Below are 12,547 nucleotides of genomic sequence, written 5' to 3' on the forward strand. Positions count from 1 at the left end.
CCACGGGGTGCCGTGGGGCTGGCCCGGGCCTGGCGGTTCTCAGCCGGTCTTTCAGCGGAGCGTCGCTGGCCCGGACCCGGCGAGCTGCTTCCCCCCAACCCTCCCTGGGGAACTCTGCTCCCCTGGGTCAGCGCAGGAGGGGGTCCCTGAGGACACGGGCGGGCAGCGCGGTGGCTCAGGGACGGGGCCAGCCACCCCGAGGCGCCGCCCCCGTAACTTCCGGCCGTAGGTGGGGACCTGGCGAGGGGCCGGCCAGTCCACCAGCGAGGTCCCTCTGCTGCGTCCGTGCGGTTACACGGAATGAAACCTGCTCGTCTCCCGTCGCGGCCTGAACGCTGCCGCAGCCTCTCGTCCCCGGGCATCTTCTGAATCGCCGGACGACGGACAGCCGGGCGGGCGGGCCCCGTCCCCGAGCCCACCCAGCCTCTCTGCTGCGGCCGCGCCCCAGGCACCCCCCAAACCTCCCCGCGTCCGAGCCTGGCCATGTGACCGACGTGCCACGTGACCGACGTGCCGCGGGCGAGTCGCCGGCCCTGGCTATAGCTGATTGGACCAAGGGTGGTCACCTGACTCAACCTGGGCCAATCGGACGCTTCCCCTTCGCGCGCGCCTCCGCCATGCTGTGGCCCGGCCTGGGGGCTCACGAGTTTAGGAGGCGAAGGCAAGCCTCTGCGTCCCGGGTGGGGAGTCGGCAGACTGGCAGTGCCGGAAGGCGGAGGACGGGTGGACCAGGGTCTCTGAGGGCCCTCGTCCGGCTCTCACTCCCTCCCCCGGGCCCCGCTGCCCGTGGTCCGCGCGAGGACACCACGCGCCTTGCCAGAGTCCGCCGCCTCCCCTCGGGCCGGCCGGGGCGACCTGCACGACCGCGCATGCGCAGCCGCGCCGCCCCGCGCCGCTGGGCCTGGGCCTGGGGCAGGGGCTCGCGTTCGGAGCGGTGCCGAGCTAACGTCTCGGGGGCGCCGACCCCAGCCTTCTGGACTTCCCCGTAGCCGTGTGCGGGCCGGCCTCGGAGACCTGGCTCCTGCCGCTCCCCGCGGAGGCCGGCCTGTCCCTCCGTCTGCAGACTGCGTGGAACAGCCGCTCGGAGCGGGCGCGGCTCCCCGAGCCGCCAGAGCAGCGTGTTCCCCAGCCGGCCCCGCTCGCCTGCCGTCTCGTTCCTCTCCTGTCTGACGCTCTTGCCCCCAAAAAGGGAGACACGCGGTCATAGACCTGCTGGCAGGGGTGGCTGGGAGGGGGGCGCCACGTGTACTTGCGTTTGGGTTGGGACGCGAGGGAGGGGTGGGCCGTGGGGGCTCGTCGTTGGCTGCGTGGCCTTGGACAAGCCTCTCCCGTCTCTGGGCCGTGTCGGTGAAAGGAGGAGCTGGACTCACGTAGGGTCGGCTCCCTTCCCCGGGGGCTTTGTAGACCCAGACAGGGCCGTGCTTGTGCCAGGGCTCCCTCCTGGCAACCCACAGATGGGCCCGGATGCCTTCCCTGCAGCGCAGCAGCCAAGAAAGCAAAAGGGCAAAGGGCAAACCGCTTTGCCCCCATCCGACCCCCCTCGCGGCTTCTTGCTCACCAGAGTCGTGACGCCTCACTCTTTACCAGGAAAGCCGTCTCCGCCCCTGCCTGGACACAGAGGCTTGGACCCACCGAGAGCTTTTGAAATATCCATTCCCCTTTAAATTGGTACATTTCACCTAGAACCCCGGTTTCTGAGTCTTCCTGAAATGTTGGATGATCTGGCAAGATGGAGGCTCACCCCTAACCCAGTGAAGTTCGCTGAGCTGGGGGGTGCCTGTCACTTTGGAGGGAGCACCAGCTCTGCCTGCTACTACAGTCTACCCAGGAGCCACCCACCATTCTGAAGTGCCTGGGACATGCGTCTTTCAGTTTTCAAACCAGACAGCTCCAACGCCAAACCTGGGCAGTTAGTGATCCTTGTCCCCACGCAGACCATTGGCTCATACACGCTCCCTGTCTGGCCCTGGAATTAGAGTTTGGCGGACCCCTTGTTAATGATATGTTAATAGTACATTGACCAGGGGCACCTGGGCGGCTCAGTGGGTTAAAGCCTCTGCCTTCGGCTCAGGTCATGGTCCCGTGGTCCTGGGATCGAACCCTGCATCAGGCTCTCTGGTTGGCAGGGAGCCTACTTCCTCCTCTCTCTCTCTCTCTGCCTGCCTCTTTGCCTACTTGTGTTCTCTGCCCATCAAATAAATAAATAAAATACTTTTTAAAAAAATAATATGTTGACCGTACACCACCCCCCATTCTTTTGCCACTCTAGCCGGGCCCCCTGGCACCTGCTCTCCACCCTGACATGTGCATTTCTCTTGCCAGGTGGACAAGACCACTTTGCCCACCAGCAAGGGAAGGGAGTGCAGGGCTCTGAGCCTCCTGAGAGCAGACCTGAGCTGGTCGGGGAGAGCAGAGGGCCAGCAGCAGCTGCCTTGACCTTATGGGGAAAAGAAACACAGTGTGGTCTTCAGGGTCCTCCGTGGGACTGAGTCCCTGCTGCCTAGGGCTGCCTCGGGTGGTCACAACCCTCCCGTCGCAGCCCCTTCCCCCCGTGTCACCTCGACTCCCCTGTTTATGTATCTTGGACCACTTGACACATAAGCCCCTTGCACTGGAATCCTTGCCTTGAGTTCTGTTGGTTTGGGAACCAAAGTGAGCCAACCGTGCAATCCCCAGCACACAGAGGGGCACTCAGGAAAGCCTTTTGGAGCAAATTTGTGAAGTAGCGGGTTTCCCGACGCACGTGAAATCTGCCTGCTAAGCCAGAGATGGCCCCCAGGGGGCCCAGAGCCGGGAGCTGGAGTCAGACCTGGACCCTAGAACATCGGTGTCACCTGCCAGGGTCCGGCACTGCCCCTCTGAGCCTCAGGCCCCTCATTTGTGATGAGAATACTTCTCCCACAGAGTGCTTGGGAGGTCGCGGGGGTGGGGGGTGCCAGGCAGGAAAGCTCACAGCATGTCCCGGCCCAGGGAAGCCCTCGCAGACACGGGCTTGTGTGTTATGAAAATGTATTAACATTTTCGTGGACGTTACAGGCATCTCTCTACCCAGACCCAAGGACAACACCCGCCGCCCAGTGCCAGACCAGCAGCGGCACCGGAGGTCCTGTTGGCAATGCAGATCCTTGCGCCGGCTCACACCCGCTGGGGCAGAACTGCTGGGGGCGGGCCCAGCCCTCTGCACTGCGACGTGTGCCGCAGGAGTCAGGAGGGCTGAGGGAAGGGTGAGCTTTAATACATTCCAGTGATCGTGTAGCACTTAACGTAGCAACTGTTCCTCCATGCGGCCTGTCGTCACCGCCCCAAGTCGCCATCACATTTAGGAGTGACCTCATCCCAAGGGGACACTGAGCACCAGAGAAGGGACCGGACAACCTTCTTATGGCCACAGGACCTGGGCAGGTAGGCTGGCTGTCCCTGGTGTATGGCCCTCAGCCAGGAGATGGAGTCCCAGGGCCCTCCTCACTGGGCTAACGGAGGCCTGAAGGGAAGGGGCCCTCGGATCATCCCAGGGTGGAAGTCAGGAACCTGAAACGGGAGCCCAGAGTTTCAGAGCGGAACCCCCAGGACACTGTGAAAATGGCCTCTGGAGTGAGCTCTTCCTTTTTCAATGGAAATGGTGTATCATGAATAATCAAATAGCTATCTTGTCCTGTCTCTACAGTGGGCTCCCCGGGGTTCCCAGAGCATTTGGGGATGTGGAGTGTGGATCATCACCACCAGGGGTCCCCAAGATCGGGACCTCTCACTGCCAAAAGTCCCTGGGACAGGACTGGGTCCTCACCACCAAGGGTCCCCCAAGATCAGGTCCTCACTGCCAGGGGTCCCCAGGATCAGGTCCTCACTGCTAGGGGTCCCCAGGATTGGGTCACCACCAGGGACCCCAGGACCAGGTCCTCATCGCCAGGGGTCCCCAAGAGCAGGTCCTCACCACCAGGGGCCCCGAGGGGGGTCATTTATCCCAAGCAGCATCGGTACCTTCTTCCTCCTCACGCAGCACCCGCTCCCCTGCCATCCCTGACCCTCCCTTCCACTTTATGGAACATTCTTCTACTGCAGGGCACATAACTGGCGATGTCCCGGGGCCTCTGGAGAGTCTGTGTACAACCATCTCAGTGTCCCCCAGTGTTTATGTCACAGACGTCATCAACACAAGGTTTCAGTATCTCCCCACACTCCCTCCCAGACCTTGTCACACGGCCAGTATTTTAGGACAATAACAGTAGCCCCTGTTTGCCGGGCACCCACTGTGGCCCTGGTGTCCTGGCCAGTGCTGGGAACAGAGGAGGGAAGCCAGCAGTGGGACAGGGAGGCGAAAGGGGCAGGGGGGGGCGGGGCAGGCGAACCCGTGGTCTCAGATGGGGACATGGGCTAGGAAATGTGAACCGGGCCCAGCGCCTAGAGAAGGACCCAGGGTACCACCTCAGAACGGCAGTCAGGCAGGCCTCTCCGATGAGGGGGCCTTTGCCGACAGACTTGGGTTCAAGTCCCGACTTCGCTACTTGGTTCTGGGATTCCAGGCAAATAGCTTCTTGCGCCTCCGTATTTCCCAGTCCCACCCGCCCTCACCGTCGCCCGCGGCCGTGCCTGTCACAAACATCGCAGGCCACTCCCGCAGTGGGAAGGGTTCTCGAGCCCCTGCCCCACACTGCCCCCCCCCAGTTCCCGATCAGCAATCAGCACGGAGACTTTCACAGCCCCGCTGCATGGGAGGCCCTGAGCAAGCGCTTTCCCACACAGAAATGAAGCCCGAGAGCCGAAGCTAACGTGACCGGAGACCTTCTGGCCCGATGGCCATTGTCAGGAGGAGCCTTTTAGAAAAACTTCCAAGCCCGAGCCAGGTTTTAAGGCCCCTGTGGGCTCGTTAAAGCCAGCATTTCCCTCCACATGCAGGCAGCCCTAGGGAGGGCGCCCCCCTCCCCCCAAGAACTCTCCAGCACTCCCCTGGCATTGGGCCGGCCCCTCCCTGCTCTAGGACAGCTGGCGTGCCCCCAGCCTGCTCCCCAAGGCCTGGCCAGGCGGGTGGGGTTTTCCTCTCTCCCTCTTTCATCCAGGAACAGCCCCAGCCCCCAAGGCCAAATCAGCACAATGCACCAGGCGGGGGAGGTCAGGGCCCTCCCACAGCATCTGCTCCTGGTGAACATAAATCCAGCAAACCATCCCCTCGGGGGCATCTCCCTGTCACGCAGGGCTGGGGGTGCGGGGCCCAAAGGGGGCCTCGAGATGCTGGGGGGGGGGGGAAGCGAAGCGACACACACAGGCTTGCTTTTCCTTAGATGCTGGGCAGTGCTATGGAAACAGCCAGCCACACAGGCAGCTGAAGAGAATGTTCTAGAATCTCTAAAGAGCCTGGCAGGAGCACGCGGGGCCTGGAGACCAACCGAGCTGGGGGTGTCTGTCTGGGGCTTCCGAGACTCCCTCATCGTGGAACCTGCTGTTCCCGTACCACTTGTTCCCTTGGCAAAGGAGCCAGCCTTTGGGGCAAAATGGCTCCCTGCTCCCCGCCACCCCCGCCGCTCCACGCCCTCACCCCTCCATGCTGTCCAGAACTGCTAGAACGTGCTTTCTGAAAATATGCCAGTGCCTTTTCCTTAAATAGCCAAACCTGGGGCCTCTTCTGCAAATCAAAAAGGTCTGAGAACACGCAGCCACCACCACGTGGGCCGAGAGCTGCCCTCCGAAGCAGGGTGCGACTCCTTCCCTGGGCACAGGCCCCACCTCTCGGTGCCATTCCCCTGGGCACTCAGCCTCCTTCCTAGCCCCCACCCAGAGAGGACACTGGAGGGCCACGCTCCCAGTGAGGATGACAGACCTCACATGAGAGTCGGGCGGGGAGGGGTCCGAGGTCAGGCAGACACTCAGCTGCTGTTTGTGGAGCCTCTCACACAAGTCGGAGCTTGAGGAGGAGAGAGCACGAGCTGGCTTCCGTGTGCGCCATACCCCAGCTGGCATGTCCGACCTGCACAAAGTAAAACGGTTCATGAGACACAGAAAGCAGAGGCGGCTGTCCTGGGTCGTCTGGCGGGGAGGCGAGTGGTTGTGGGGGTAGAGAGAGGCTACTTAATGGGTAGGAGATGTTCTTTTGGGGTGATGGAAAGTTCTGGAACTAGACAGTGCTGGTCGTTGCACGATGTTGTGAATGAGTGTAATGCCACTGGACTGTTCGCTTTAAAATGGTTAAAATGGTAGATTTTATGTTGTGTGTATTTTACCAAAATTAAAAAAAAAAAAAAAAAGGCATCCTCGCCGGGGCTGGTGGGGGCGTGGGGAGAAGGGGGCGGCGTGCGGACAAGCACAGGGTTTCCCGGGGTGAGCTTCCTCGCGACTTTATAACTGAGATCTTCATCTTCTTGCTGCCCATCGGCCAGGAACCTCTCTCGGCCGCCCGGCCCCCCGCGGTGGGGCATCTCCTTCTTACCAAACCCTCTCCCGCTCTGAATGTCCCCACCAGGGAGGCCCCATCCATTTTAGGGAAGGCCCACCGAGGAAAATATCCTTTTCTTAAAATCAGCAAGTACTGGGTCACAGGTCCCAGCCCCGGGAGGGAGACCCCTTCCTTTTGTTCCTTCCTCTGGACTCAAGGGCAGGGATACCGCAGTGTCACTGGCGGTTCTCAGAGAATTCCGCCTGCCACCGTGTCCATCGACGGGGACCACCCAGTCAACTAAGCTACCTCCACGGTCTCGAACATGAAGGAGAATTTAAATAAAATGAGCTCTATCTATGCAAACTGTTGGTGAACCCTCCCCTTGATGCATTGTTAAGTGAAAAAAGCACATTGCAGAACTAGACACAAATATACATAAAAATAACATTTCACAGCTATGCACAATTTCACCCACACGTAATTTCTTTTTTTTTTTTTAAGATTTTATTTATTTATTTGAAAGAGAGAGATCACAAGTAGGCAGAGAGGCAGGCAGAGAGAGAGAGAGGAAGAAGCAGGCTCCCCGCTGAGCAGAGAGCCCGATGCAGGGCTCGATCCCAGGACCCCGAGATCATGACCCGAGCCGAAGGCAGCGGCTTAACCCACTGAGCCACCCAGGCACCTCCGTAATTTCTTTTATCAAGAAAATTATATCTAGGCATGCCTCTGTGTGTATGTGCACAAAGTCTGGAAGAATACAGGTGTTGAGGTGCCCACCATTTGTAGTTTGGTCTGTATCCTTCCAGACTTTTCCTTCTTATTGTATATACTTCTGAACTACTGGAATTCATTACATGAGATTGCTGTTACTTTTGTAGTTCAGAAAGATTAAAGCATTAATAAGAAAAAGCTCACGACATAGTCACTAGTTTAATTTGCACATTTTTAAAAAAGATTTTATTTATTTGACAGAGAGAGAGAGATCACAAGTAGATAGGCAGGCAGAGAGAGAGGGGGAAGCAGGCTCCCTGCCAAGCAGAGAGCCCAATGTGGGGCTCAATTCCAGGACCCCAAGAACATGACCTGAGCTGAAGGCAGAGGCTTAACCCACTGAGCCACCCAGGCGCCCCAAATTTGCACATTTTTAAGGCACATAAAGGATAACTGGTTCACCCCCACAGGCCCTTTGATGTGATGACCTGGGCACCCTTTTCAAGCCAGTCTGTTCTTTTTAGCTTTGAAATATCCCTTGGTGACTCTTTTTTTTTTTCCCCCTTGGTGACTCTTGAACTTACTCACTGCTAAGTGAGAGATTCCAGAAATCAGTGCGGTGAGAACCAGGAACAATTTCCCACCCCGTGCAGTGTTCTTCTTGAGGAGCAGGAACCGAATGCCTCTGAGCAGGTAGGCAGCGGGCTGAAGTGGGTTGTCTACAGTGGAGGTGAGCAGCAGCTGGAGATCAGAGTCAGGCTGAGAGTCAAGACCGAGCCGCCTTGGCAGGTCAGGGCAGGCACACACCCCGGGAGGCCAGCAGGGATAGGTCAGGACCCAGGGAGGCGGCATGAGTCAGGCTCAGTGCCGAAAGTAGAAAAGATTCTAAGTATTTCTGGCAGAAAGTTAAGACAAGGCATTAGATGCTTACAGAGGCGACGGCCGCAGTCAGGACCTCCAGATGTCACAGGACTGACCTTCCCGGGCAACTGCCACACTCCAGAGGACTGACAATCAGAAAGCTACACAAGAGACCATCGCGTCGGGGCACCTGGGTGGCTCAGTCATTAAGCAGCTGCCTTTGGCTCAGGTCATGATCCTGGGGTCCTGGGTTAGAGCCCCAAGTTGGGCTCCCTGCTCTGTGGGAAGCCTGGTTCTCCCTCTCCCATTCCCTCTGCTTGTGTTCCCTCTCTCGCTGTGTTTCTCTGTCAAATAAATAAAATTTTTAAAAAGAGAGAGAGACCATGGAGTCAAGGATACACCCTCAGAGTGGCATCCCAGGGCTGAGAGCCCCCACCGCGGCCCTGCACCTGCCTGGAGACGCCCACAGAGCTAGAGACAGGACACCCACATCCCGAAGACCTTGCTGGCCAAGAGGAAACGGGTCACAGAGACCCCATTCCCATGTTCCCCCGAACCTTCCAAATCTCACGTGAGTACATCTAGCCAGTACACCAGAACCCTAAGGCAAGAGAGTTTGGGGAACGCACTCTGCTTTAGCCTCAGTGTGGCTGCCCAGATGAACCCCTGCTGAGCTCATACCCTGATTCTCATCCATTATCCAAGTTGTATTGGCCGTTCGGGGTCGAATGGCTGCCATGATTAGCCAAGTTCTCTGCTGAGCGTTTCCTGCGTCACTGTGTATCAGACACTTCCCAGGAAACGTACAAGATGGAGACTGTGTTATGATTTAAAAGGTGATGAATCAGAGGCCCAGAAGGGTTCTGCAACTTGTCCGAGGTCACACAGCAGCCAGGATTAGAACCCAATTATTTAACCACCTGACATTCAACTGATGACGTGACCTCGGAGCTCCCACAGTTCATCTGTGATTGTCTTTTTTTTTTAAGATTTTATTTATTTATTTGACAGAGAGAGATCACAAGTAGGCAGAGAGGCAGGCAGAGAGAGAGGAGGAAGCAGGCTCCCTGCTGAGCAGAGAGCCCGACGCGGGACCGGGACCCGATCCCAGGACCCCGAGATCATGACCCGAGCCGAAGGCAGCGGCTTAACCCCACTGAGCGACCCAGGCACCCTGTGATTGTCTTTTTAAATGAGAAAACAAATCCGTGCTTCCTAAATATTTGGTTCGGCAGACAATTGTTCCAAAATATGGGACGTAGGGGGCCATACGCAATAAAAGGAATTCTTTATTGGGGAAGGGCCAGAATTTACACAGATCTGAATGATCCCTGGGACTCCCTTTCTGAGTTAACGTTGTGTTCTGAAAGCAAGCCTGTTTCCGCGCCCGGAACCTTCCGAAACTTCTCCGAGCTGAAAGTGACTACCCACGAGGTTGGAGGGGTGGGCGGGGGGTGCTGCTTCTTGGAGGATACTCTGTGATCACTGGTGAAGCAATATGGTCCCAGGGTTGCCATAGCAACTCCCTATCTGGGCTATTTGAACGACAGAGAGGAAGCATCTTCTGTTTCCAGCCTGTTGTGGCTCTGAAGAGGGAACCCTTCGTTCATTCAACAAATATTTACAAGTGGCCTCCTGGGGTGGCAAACACAGACGCTTATACGCATCAGACTGTTAACATCAAGGAGTTTTTGTGACAGGGTAGCAGGGGATTAACCAAGCATGGGGGACTGCAGGGCCCCGGAAAGCCCGCCTCCCCCGATCCGAACGGACATTCATCTCCGTTCCAGCCCCCCTCAGCCCTGCAAGAACAGGACCCCAGTGTGATAGATCTTTTTTGGATTTGTCAAGAGCAGTCGAGAGCTGGGTTTTGATGTGAAATCTTCCCATTTCAAAACACGAATGCCTATTCAAAATTTGGGATGGGGCTTCTGAGAACGGTGGTGCAGGTTGTGCACTGCTCCGGGGTCACCCGTCTCCTATAAATTCAAGGGAACAGTGCTCCTGCTGTTGTGCGTTGGCAAACTACGCAGTCCCATGGTGTGACAGAGGGCCAATCTGGCTGGTGGTTCACCAGCTTGCCACTTCCAACTCTAAATAACTCTAATGATTATACAACCGTCCAGCAGAAGACAAACACCATGACTCCGGTAGTTTTCGCGGATGTGAAAAAACACTCACCGTGTATTAGTGGGTGGAAAGAGCAGGTTCCAGAAACATCAACGGGGGCCCCTGGGGGGGCTCGGTCATTAGGCATCCGCCTTCAGCTCAGGTCATAATCCCAGGGTCAAGCCCCACATCAGGCTCCCTGCTCTGCGGGAAGCCTGCCTCTCCCTCTCCAGCTCCCCCTGCTTGCGTTCCGTCTCTCGCTGTCTGTCTCTGTCAAATAAATAAATAAAATCTTAAATAAAAATCAACAGAGTATAGTCTCAGTTTTTGAAAATAAAATGTATTCTCGGTTACAGTTGGAAAGGCTGTACCCCTAAATGTGAAAACAGCTGCCTCAGGCCGGTGGCTGAGCCGATCATTCTGGTCTTTGTATTCCGAGGCTCCATCCTCTAAATACATTAATGATGGCAAGTAATACTTACCAAATGGAAATTTCTCAACTTATTTCAAAAATTCTTCGGGGGCACCTGGGTGGCTCAGTGGGTTAAGCCGATGCTCAGGTCATGATCTCAGGGTCCTGGGATCGAGCCCCGCATTCCGTTCTCTGCTCCGCGGGGAGCCTGCTTCCTCCTCTCTTTCTGCCTGCCTCTCTGCCTACTTGTGATCTCTGTCTGTCAAATAAATAAATAAAATCTTAAAAAAAAAAAAAAGAAATTCTTCAGAAATGCTGAGTTTCTCGTTGAGCCAAAGGGAGGAGAGTAGGGCTATGGTCAAAAATTAGTGGTCCCCAGGGCGCCTGGGGGGCTCAGTCGGTGAAGCGTCTGCCTTCAGTTCAGGTCATGATCCTGGGGTCCTGGGATCGAGTCCTGTGTCGGGCACAGCGGGGAGTCTGCTTCTCCCTCTCCCTCCACCCCTCCCCCATGTATGCTCTCTCTCTCATGCTCTCTCTCAAATAAGTAAATTTTTTAAAAAACTATTTTAGTAAAAGGCGAAAGATTTATGTGATCTGAAGAGAAACCAGAATAAAATTCGTGCTCCTCCACATATGCTTGTGTGTTGCCTTGAGGTCTGGACACAGACTTCCCGCCCCTCCACCCCCGTTCCGGTCAGAAGAAGCCCAGGGACCCGGCTTCTTGCCTTCACCACGTTCCAGGTGTTGCTAATGCAGGCCCAGCCCCTGCACGTGATGAACCATGGGGAAAAACCATCATCAGGCTCTACCGCAGCAAAGCAGCAAAGATTTTCTCATGAGAGTAGCTAAGAACCGCTTGCTACATTTGCTGGAGATACAGATTCTGAGATAGTCCTCCAAGTAGTGGGCCACTGGGTGGGTGAGTGGGGTGTGGGAATTTTACCTGAATTTTAGCAGATGTGCCACGTGATTTTGCCGTGGGCTGTCTGGGGACACCCTCTGAGATACAAGCCCTTTTAGGTGACACCCATTGGCTGAGGATTCCCTGGGCTCCGACTGTGTGCCAGGTACCGGGCCAGGAGCCGGCAGAGCTGGGCAGTTGCAGAGACACGCCCCTGCCTTTTGGGCAGGACATGGGGCAGGGCCGGAAGCAGGAAGCACCCCCAGATTTGGGGGAGTCAGCCTGGTGGAGGGTGCCAGGAGCCTCTGGCAACATTCTTTCTCTTGATCTTTCAGACCAACAGTGTGGGTCCAAGAGCAACCAGCCTCTTTCAGTCGGTGTTTGGATCTTCAAACTCCAAACTCACGGCCCTGCACAGCCATCCGCCTGCTGGGCTCCTCGGCCAACGGGCTTCTGGCTTCGTCCCTTGGCTTCCACCGACTGTGCCATCAGTTCTACATCAGCTGAAGTCACCTGTTCCAGGTGAGCGGTCCGACGTGTCCTGCCTACCTTGCTGGGCGTGCTCTGTGAATTCTCTCTTTTCAGATCTGTCTCAGTGTCTGTATTCCCAACAGACAGGAAAATAGAAAAAATAATCTAACATAACATACCCCTACCCTCCCATAACACAGATGCCTTTCTTTTTTTTTTTTTTTTAAGATTTTATTTATTTATTTGACAGACAGAGATCACAAGTAGGCAGAGAGGCAGGCAGGGAGAGAGAGGAGGAAGCAGACTCCCTGCTGAGCAGAGAGCCCGATACGGGACTCGATCCCAGGACCCTGAGATCATGACCTGAGCTGAAGGCAGCGGCTTAACCCACTGAGCCACCCAGGCGCCCCACAGATGCCTTTCATCGTCTTCTGTTCAGCTCTTTTAAAGAATAAAGGACACCAAAGAAACGCACGTAGAGTCTCAGTCTGACTCAACCTCTCTCCTCCCTCCGGCCCTGGGACTCAGCACCCCTCCCCCTGGCGCTCGCGGTTCTTGTCTCCATATGCATATACTCCCTTATTTTGTTTGAAAATGTAGTTCCACAGCCTGATGACTTTGCACATTTTACCCCCGTACCTTGATGCTTTGGGATTTACAGGTAGGATCCCATCAGGCGTTGCCCACGCACACTACCATGGTTTGGCGTGGCCTC

At 56.4% G+C, this 12,547-nt stretch overlaps 1 long non-coding RNA gene across 1 annotated transcript in view; it reads right to left on the reverse strand.

Annotated features, from left to right (window-relative positions):
• The window catches only part of LOC132005965 (uncharacterized), a 34,856-nt gene extending 24,542 nt beyond the window's left edge, over window positions 1–10,314 (reverse strand). The window contains exons 1-2 of the long non-coding RNA XR_009400941.1: window positions 10,121–10,314; window positions 5,813–5,959 (exon numbers count right to left, since the gene is read on the reverse strand). This is a non-coding gene — a long non-coding RNA (uncharacterized LOC132005965). The remainder of the gene's footprint in view (window positions 1–5,812; window positions 5,960–10,120) is intronic.
• Window positions 10,315–12,547: the final 2,233 nt, after the last annotated feature.

Source organism: Mustela nigripes, chromosome 17, assembly GCF_022355385.1.
Source record: "Mustela nigripes isolate SB6536 chromosome 17, MUSNIG.SB6536, whole genome shotgun sequence".
In the NCBI taxonomy this organism is placed as follows: domain Eukaryota; kingdom Metazoa; phylum Chordata; class Mammalia; order Carnivora; family Mustelidae; genus Mustela; species Mustela nigripes.